This window comes from Diorhabda carinulata, chromosome 3 (genome assembly GCF_026250575.1).
Source record: "Diorhabda carinulata isolate Delta chromosome 3, icDioCari1.1, whole genome shotgun sequence".
NCBI classification, from domain to species: Eukaryota; Metazoa; Arthropoda; class Insecta; order Coleoptera; family Chrysomelidae; genus Diorhabda; species Diorhabda carinulata.
In genome coordinates this window covers 876,706-885,633 of record NC_079462.1, presented here as the reverse complement: position 1 = coordinate 885,633, position 8,928 = coordinate 876,706, and positions in this window count along the sequence as shown.

Sequence of the window (8,928 nt, the reverse complement as noted above, 5' to 3'; positions counted from 1 at the left end):
ACGTTTCATTTTATACTTAAACATTTATATTTATCTGGTAATACGTAAAGAAGAAGAAATATTAACGTTCAACTGGTAACAAGATATTCGTATGCAGATTTATTTGTTCAGATGTAACGATCAATCAATGTTTTTGTGTCTGTAGAGACAGATTCCAGTGAAGAATGATAGATGATGTGCCAGTACTGAGCGTGGTATTGCTCAACAAAATATTAAACGACAGTTAGAATAGTCGGTACTACTTTAGGCCGGTTTATATACCATAAATGTGGTTCTATATTTCTAAAAAACGAACTTTTTGTAGTGGTAATCACCCCCAAATGACAAAAGAAGTTATGAATTGAAAATTAGGCAAAAAGTTTTATTTGTAAATTACTTTCATAGTTCATTTTGATCTTTACTATGTAATTAAACTGAAAATACGTTAAAAAAGACATTGTTTATATAAAAGAGAGATATTTTTAATGAAAATGACGTCGCTGAATAAACTATTATCAAAATCTATTAATCCATTTATAAGAGTTGATTCTTTTAGACTTGGAACGTTTCCTTTTAGTCTTTAGTCCAATCAATATAAAAACTGATATAGATTCTATTCTAGGTGAGACTGATTATTCGTTAACAACAGTAATTTATTGGTTTAAACGAGACTGAACGATCTACGGAGTCCAACAACGCAGCGGTCTATCAAATGAGGTTGTGACTCAAGAAATGTTGAAGAAAATCCACTGGATGGTCTTGAAAATGTTTTATAATCACGAAGAAACCCTTAAAAGTATCTAGCTTGACCTAAAGATCGTGGTAGCTACCATCTGTACGTGTTTTTCTAATTTGAAGACTCAAAGTTGTTAAATATTTGCTTGGCAGTTTTATTTGAAAGGTTTTAGCCTAAATAATATGAAAACTGAACTAGATTATACTCTGGGTGGGACTTCTTCTTCATTATCAACAGTAAAATGTCGGGTAGCAGCGTTTAAACGAGACTGAACGATCTACGGAGTCCAACAACGCTGTGGTTAATCAAATGAAGTGGTGACTCAAGAAATGTCGAAGAAAATCCACTAATTTGCTCATAATAATACAAAAACTGCATCTTGAAGATATTTACATCGAGAATTTTACGAAAATAGAGTCGAACTGCACCTTATTCGTCAAATTAAGCTCCATCTGATTATTTCTTATTGCCAAACTTGAATATCGAACTTATTAAACATCGTATTGTGTTTTTTTTGTTGGACCAGGTATATATATAATATAAAATTCGTGTGCTGCCTTCTTATAGACCAGATTTAAATCATTTCGCGTATATACGTACACTCTTATTAGATGTATCTATCAAACTAAATATTGAAGACGTTCTACCTTGCATATACAAACTTTTAACCTCCCATGAACATCAAATTGACGTCTGATGAAGAAAAAAATATATTATAGACGAAATTCTTCATTTTAATATTAAATAAGCGACCTTTCGGCTTTCTTTAATAGCTGCGCTGGAGTTGTAAACGTCTGTAATTGAAAGAGTGGGAGAGATGGGTCGTAATTTATAATTCTAGACATACGTTATACAGAAACGGACTTTCTATATACTTTAAGATGAAATTCCAACTGGATATTGTAAATATAATAGTTAAATAACTAATTTTCCATAATATAGCAACGATAAAATCGAAATGGCACCAAGAGAAACAGCTCTGAGCTCTTCCTTTTCATAAGATAGCAAGGATAAAATCGAAATGGTACAAAAAACAGCTCTGAGCTCTTCCTTTTCAAAATGTAGAGATGATAAAATCAAAATAGCACTAAGAGAAACAGCTCTGAGCTCTTCCTTTTCATAATATAGCAAGGATAAAATCGAAATGGTACAAAAAACAGCTCTAAGCTCTTCCTTTTCATAATATAGCAAGGATAAAATCGAAATGGTACAAAAAACAGCTCTGAGCTCTTCCTTTTCATAATATAGCAAGGATAAAATCGAAATGGTACAAAAAACAGCTCTGAGCTCTTCCTTTTCAAAATGTAGAGATGATAAAATCAGAATAGCACTAAGAGAAACAGCTCTGAGCTCTTCCTTTTCATAATATAGCAAGGATAAAATCGAAATGGTACAAAAAACAGCTCTAAGCTCTTCCTTTTCATAATATAGCAAGGATAAAATCGAAATGGTACAAAAAACAGCTCTGAGCTCTTCCTTTTCATAATATAGCAAGGATAAAATCGAAATGGTACAAAAAACAGCTCTGAGCTCTTCCTTTTCAAAATGTAGAGATGATAAAATCAAAATAGCACTAAGAGAAACAGCTCTGAGCTCTTCCTTTTCATAATATAGCAAGGATAAAATCGAAATGGTACAAAAAACAGCTCTAAGCTCTTCCTTTTCAAAATCTAGCGATGATAAAATCGAAATGGCACCATGAAAAATAGCTCTGCTTTGTAAATATGATAATTAAGCAACAAATCTTTCGTTTACAAATACAAAAATTTTTACAACAATCATCTTACGTTGTTTAACTTAATTCTCATCTAGCCTTAACTTTGTTTAGGTGAAGGAAAATCTTGGTGAAGATCAAAGAAAGTTGCGGATTCAACTTGTGCTGTTTTGGTTATGATGAAGGCTCATTCCATCTCAATGAGGTTACCCATGAGAACTGGCTGGACGCTTTTGCTATTTTCCCATTACTTTTCTCCCTTCTCTTCATTCTATTTCATTCTCTTCTTTCATCCATCTTTTTGTTATTCATTATTCGTACAATCATACTTCACATCCCATCTGGACAACATAGTTTGAATCATGGTACCTTAGATAATCATCAATCCACTCAATGGATCTTTCCCCATGCCAATTTCTTGTAGTTTATTCCCTTATATATTCCCAATTTTATCTTTTTTCGTACTTTCCATTCTCTTCGAGCAGCAACTGTATTAAAAGCGTCCCAGTTACATTTCGTGGACTTAACCTAACATAACCTAACCTATTTCTTTGTAGAAGGGCTTGGGAGGGTTGATTTCTCAATCGAAACGTCGACCGACGCTTTCGGATAATTCCAAATGGGAAATATTTTTTTTTCTAATTTATACTTCGTGATATTTTCCTTCTAAATCTGAAAATTTTCTGTCTCTTTCTCTCTCTTGTTCCCAAATTCTTCTTTTCCCTAAATTTATTAACTTAATCAACCTTTCCATGATTACCTTTTTTCCATCTCTTTATATTTGGTATTATTGTTGTTTTTTTCAACTTTTGACGTGTCCGTAGTATATAAAAAGCAAATTAAAGAAAGTCCGGTCCATCTGTCAAATATATTAAAGTTCTTAGTCTTAAGATAATGACCATATTTTAATGTAGCGACATTTTGAAAGGTGTGTACTATGGCATGATTTCATTGTTTCGTTGACGTCTTTATATATATATATATATATTTTTTTTTATTATTTTCAAGCGATACACACACTGTGAACTCGCTAGGAATGCTGTAATAATTTTTACATCGGTTCCAGAAGAATGAAATTCGTTCGGGTTCTAACGCCGTGTAACCTGTCTGTCACTTGTCTAAATTTATTTGACAGTCTCTTATTCATCTGTCTATTACTATAAATTATTTATTAGTATTTCATTAAAACGTTGTTTAATCTTTTTAATACAAACTATTACCCAAATATTACCATTTTTAATCATACAGATATAAAAATAAAATTATCGATATCGTTGAAGATTTTGATTTAAATGTAGTACCTAACCTAAAGATGGCGGTAGTTGGAAGACGCTTAGTATTTGTTTGACAGCCGTACATTCATTTTGAAAAGATGTAAATAATGATGCTGATCTAGCAAATTTCAAAAATTCAGCAGTATTTGATGAAAATAAGAGAAAATTTATCACTTGAACAAAACGTGGATTGATGAATTTGTAAATTTAAAGATGGCCTCTCAAGTGGATTGAAAAACCCTTCAGGAAATTAAAAATTTTTGGTATTTATAAACATCGACGTTGAATTCATTTTGTAGGCATCGAAATCCACTAACAAATTGACGCAATTTTTGTATTTTTAAAGTATTTCTAATAATTTAAATATAATGAACATGTCAAAATGGTATGAAAGGTTTATTTCATCATATAGACACCCTCTAAATTTAAAAAATAAATATAGATATCGACGTGGACTCTCAAAGGATTATAATACCCACAAAAACAAAATAACGATCCACACCAAACCATATCCAATATGGCAATTAATATGCTAAACATTTTACATAAATTTTTCCCATTTGAAATTGTGAAATTCCTAATTAACAGCTTGCTGATATTTTTTTTTATTTATTTATGTCAATAGTGGTATATTCAACCAATTTTCTAGGGGGTTTAATTTGATTTTACTTTTTAATCGAGGCAGAAATCCCATTGTACTAAATGTGGCAATTACAGCGGATGTACATACACAGAAATAAAGGGAAAAACAATCTTTCTTCTTTCATCAAATTTCTTGAGGTTTTATTTTCGTTACTACATCGAAAAACAGCGTTTGGTATCTGATGTGGACGTAGGTGTTTGAATTCCACGATAAAACACAGATAAAATATTATTGGCACAAGTTCTAATCTATCCCTTTTCAAAATGTAGCGATGAGAAAATCGAAATGGTACAAGAAAGAACTCTGAGCTCTTCGTTTTCATAATATGGCGATGATAAAATCAAAATGGTACAAAAAACAGCTCTGAGCTCTTCGTTCTCATAATGTAGTGTTAAAAAAATCGAAATGGCACGAAAAACAGCTCCGAGCTCTTCCTTTTCATAAAGTAACGATGGTAATATCGAAATGGCACCATGAAAAATATCTTTGAGCTCTTCGTTTTCATAATATGGCGATGATAAAATCGGAATGGTACAAAAAACAGCTCTGAGCTCTTCGTTCTCATAATGTAGCGATAGTAATATCGAAATGGCACCATGAGAAACATCTCTGAGCTCTTCGTTTTCATAATATGGCGATGATAAAATCGAAATGGTACAAAAAACAGCTCTGAGCTCTTCGTTCTCATAATGTAGCGATGGTTATATCGAAATGGCACCATGAGAAACATCTCTGAGCTCTTCGTTTTCATAATATGGCGATGATAAAATCGAAATGGTACAAAAAACAGCTCTGAGCTCTTCGTTCTCATAATGTAGCGATAGTAATATCGAAATGGCACCATGAGAAACATCTCTGAGCTCTTCGTTTTCATAAATAAATATCAATTTTGTACATTGTGTACATTGTGACTCCAATTTTTATATTTACCGTTTGATTGCAAATTTGTCGGTATTTGTTCTACATTTTTTTCCAAATTCTGTTTATCTGTTTTTGATATTTATAAAATCATACCGACACGAAACATTTTCTTTTCTATATTCGTATTAACTTTTCTTGAACGGAAATTCCATCCAGTTTATAACGTTCTTAGGATTATTTAATCCCCTATAACATATTTCGTACGAAGTAATTTTATTATTTCTATCGAAAACTCCACCACTGACTTGGAACCATCGGTTTCTCAAGTCTACTGATAATTACCGAGAAACTGTCCATATGAAACATGGTGACTATCACTAAGGATAATTGAACGTGTGGGAGGATTTCATGCGAGCATCATTTTTCATATTCCAGGGACTGAGTCCAATTTGGAAATGGATATTGTACGAAACTAGATTTTTCAAATATTTATGCGTTCTGGAATTATAATTTCTCGTACAAGGGGTTGTATTGATCATATATATAATTATTATTGGTTTTATTTTGTATTGTACCCTGTTTCAACCCCTAAAATATGACTTTATACCTATAACTAGTAGTGATTTTTTCACTTCGGATATTGAGGGGTGTTTTTCTTCATAGAGAGCTCGTTTTTTTATAGAAATTTCAGTGGATTTTACGATTTACACGAATATAATTCGAGTAGTGAATTTTTTCATCGTAATTTTCAAAATAACGACGTTTAAATACTTTTTTATGAAGCTGAAACTAGCGCAATGATAAACGGGGTGCATTCTTTCGAAATATACATCAATTTCAACAATTATCATTAATTTTCACTCTTTTTTCCGATGGTTATTTTTGTATTTATAATACATATAATTATTATTGGTTTTACTACGTATTGTACCCTGTTTCAACCCCTAAAATATGACTTTATACCTATAACTAGTAGTAATTTTTTCACTTCGGATATTGAGGGGTGTTTTTCTTCATAGAGAGCTCGTTTTTTTATAAAAATTCCAGTGGATTTTACTCTTTACACAAATCTATTTCGAGTAGTGATTTTTTTCATCGTAATTTTCAAAATAACGACGTTTAAATACTTTTTTTTGAAGCTGAAACTAGCGCAATGATAAACGGGGTGCATTCTTTCGAAACATACATCAATTTCAACAATTATCATTAATTTTTACTCTTTTTTCTGATGGTTATTTTTGTATTTATAATACATATAATTATTATTGGTTTTACTACGTATTGTACCCTGTTTCAACCCCTAAAATATGACTTTATACCTATAACTAGTAGTAATTTTATCCCTTCGGATATTGAGGGGTGTTTCCCTTCATAGAGAGCTCGTTTTTTTATAAAAATTCCTGTGGATTTTACTCTTTACACAAATCTATTTCGAGTAGTGAATTTTTTCATCATAATTTTCAAAATAACGACGTTTAAATACTTTTTTTTGAAGCTGAAAATAGCACAATGATAAACGGGGTGCATTCTTTAGAAATATACATCAATTTCAACAATTATCATTAATTTTTACTCTTTTTTCTGATGGTTATATTTGCTTATCGCTTTAATTTCACGATGCAACATCAATAGTGTGGGTTTATAAAGGTTTCTACCTCGCTGAGAGGTTTGTAATTTAAAACATTATGCAAATTGAGTGCGCCCAAGGAATCTTGAACGAAAACGAAGTCAATTTTAATTATATCAATGCACAGATTGCCAAAATTTAGACCGAAAGAAATATATTTCTGATTTTACTTATACTATAATCAACCTTTGAAAATACAGTTTAATCAACGATTTGCGAAGATCCACATACTATTTAATGAAGTCTTACATCATTATTCAACTATTAACAAGATATTAAAGCGGATAATCACGTGGTGCTTGTCGTACTACAAAGTCTGTGTTACTAAATTTGTAATGAAGAACCAACGCTAATAATCTGAAGGAAATTCTTGGTGATTTAGCATCAAAAATCCTCTTGAATCAAAGTTAATCGTTGACGATCATTCTAGACAAATATTTTGGCCATTTTGATGTGAAAACTTCAGAAAACCACAACTGCCACACGATTAAAACAAAACCAAAACTCTCGGTTTTATAGCAAATTAGATTTATCGAAATGAATTTTTTTTTATGGTTAATTCTATTGGACTAAAAAAACCCGGTCAAGTTGTGTTTGAACTTGAATGTCCGTCGATGTAGATGAAAAATAAATTAAGGCGAAATGGGAAATTAATGCCTATAAAATTAGGTGTTTGTTACATTATGGAATTATTTGATAAATCAGAAATTTAAATTGAAGTTTCTCACGACACCGCGCTCTGAATGAAAAAAGACAATGAAATTTAACGTTCATTCACCTGATTCACAACAAATCTTAAAGGTATTGATCGATAATTTGAATTATGCAACAATTAAACCATAACCTCAAGTTGTGTGCAACCAAGAATGTCGTCATCTCCTTGGTTCTCTCCAATCAACTCTAAAATCGTTGGCTGAAGATGGTTTCCATTGTACCTGGTGCCCTACGAACTGTTTGTTATCAGGACCTAGTTTTTTTTCGTATTTTGAGAACCATATAGCTGTTTCTACTTCAAAATCTTAGAATCGAAGATCCAGGACACCATCTACGTTTATTTATTTACTTACTTAGGTTCATCAATAAAAAAATTGCTCTATCTAAGCTTCCAATACCTTTATAAGTTTTTAACTTTCGTATAGAAACTACTCCGAAGAAATTTCAAGATCTTGCAGCTTGTTTCTGTTAAAAGCGTACCAATCGATAACCAAAAGCATCTACAGTTCAAAAAAAATCGAAAATTTCGAATAAAAAATAATTTAAAAGAAAAACTGTCTACAAAATAAAACTAAATATGAAAAAAAAAAAACGATTGTTCTGGAATTAGTTTTAGAAATGTGGTAAAACATCTTTTCGTGGAAATTTTTGTATAATTTATCGATAATATCATTAATTAATTTCGTGATAATACGCAATTCAAGTTTTAAACTACAATTAATTAAACTTTGTATTATTCCTTATATTTATTTTGTCGTATTAAAACTAACGCCCTCCGACTTATAAATACAAGTGAATAAACTTCTAGTTTATATAAAAGCGAAATAATACAAAGTTTCTAAAGAAAATATCTCACCTAGAAACGATCCCTCTAATTAATTCAACATTAACATTTGAAGAGGCTTCTTGTTGTATCCCGATTCTCCCGAATGGCACCTCGTCGTTAAAAGGAAAACGCTTTCGGAGGAAATGGACTGGAAATACCGATATGACGAAGCTATGCCTCCTTGATATTTTCTAAAGATACTCATTATAATCTCATTATCAGATATGATTTGCATTTTGTGTGTGACGGTTTATTTCAATGGAGGGTTTTACCACATAATATATTAATCAGATATAAACATATGTATGTTTTACAGACTGTATCTCGCTAATTTCGAAACAGAAAACACCGTCTCGAGGCACTGGTTTTACTAATACAGTCCAAAAATCGGTTAATAAGTCCAAAATGTAATTGTCCATTCATTTTGGAAGCAATTAATCAATTGAAACATCGATTTGTGTGGATTTGAATGGTATCTGAGATAAAAAAAAACACTTCCGAGCTTTGAAAACAGATTTTCCTTCGAGAAATTATGTAAAGAAAATAGTTTTATA